A 1,118-nucleotide genomic window follows, 5' to 3' on the forward strand; every position below is an offset into this window, starting at 1 on the left:
CAGCAAGTGACAAAAGGCGCAGCACACCCAGGACAACCGCCTGGATTAGGGGACAGCCTTTATTTTTAGGACCATCTCAGCTTCCTATTTTTGTGCTAGTCACCGGAGGGAGGAGGGGGAGCCTGGGCCAAGGGGAAGGGGAGGAATACATGCTCAGAATTGGATATGAATCCACTTGGAAGAAACAAAGAAGTGTCACTGCCTGCACCTTTAATAAATGTCTTGGAACCCTCCCCAGCACTCACGCTGCACAGATTTCACCCCACATCCAATCTGGGGCTTCTATTGTCTCCTCACACTGTGGGACTCATAAGAAGATGCAGCAGATGGCTGTGTGTGGCAATAGTGCCCCCTCCCCATTGGCAGGGTGTTTTTTTTTTTGTTTGTTTGTTTGTTTTTAAATAAACTCTTTTTCTTTCATCCTCAATTTTTTTTAATCAAAAACAATATATGGGTTTGTTTTTTGAGTTTTATTTATTTATTTATTTATTTTGGTTTGGTTGTGTTTTTGGTACTCCCCCAACTCTTTTTACTTTTTATTTTGAGAGAGGGTCTTGCTGAGTTGCTGAGGCTGGTTTGAACTCATAACCCTCCTGCCTCAGCCTCCCCAGCCATTGGATTACAGGCATGCACCACTGCACCTGACCCATATATGTTTTTTTTTTTTTTAATTGTAGAAAAGTATAAGATAGGCTGGGGATGTAGCTCAGAGGTAGAGTGCTTGCCTAGCATGTAAGAGGCCCTGGGTTCAATTCCCAGCACTATTTAGAAAGAGAAAAAAAAAATTAGAATTTTCTCCAGTGCTGCAACCATCACAGTTAACAGTTTAGCGTTAACAATGCTTTTTTCTTGTGCATAGTTTAATCTGTCTTTAGCCAGATGCCTTGAGGTTTCAGGTTTCATGACCCAGGTGTGCTAATGAACCTCAACCAAGCCCTTGGCACATTCACAGAGTAGCTGACCAAATTTGGAGAGCACCCTGTGACATAGAGCAGAAGAAAGCTTATTTGCCTATAGGAGACACCAGCCCACTCCCTTCTTGGCTGATTTCTCACCAATCATATGTAATACTGATGCTGGAAGTTTGAATGACATTGAGCTGGTTCCAAAAGTTTACT

At 42.8% G+C, this 1,118-nt stretch overlaps 1 non-coding gene across 1 annotated transcript; it reads left to right on the forward strand.

The window, feature by feature from the left end:
* The first annotated feature begins 695 nt into the window (after positions 1-695).
* Trnaa-agc (transfer RNA alanine (anticodon AGC)) lies at positions 696-767 on the forward strand. The gene has a single exon. It is a non-coding gene; the product is annotated as a tRNA-Ala (tRNA).
* The last annotated feature ends 351 nt before the right edge of the window (positions 768-1,118 follow it).

Source organism: Callospermophilus lateralis, chromosome 1 (genome assembly GCF_048772815.1).
Source record: "Callospermophilus lateralis isolate mCalLat2 chromosome 1, mCalLat2.hap1, whole genome shotgun sequence".
In the NCBI taxonomy this organism is placed as follows: domain Eukaryota; kingdom Metazoa; phylum Chordata; class Mammalia; order Rodentia; family Sciuridae; genus Callospermophilus; species Callospermophilus lateralis.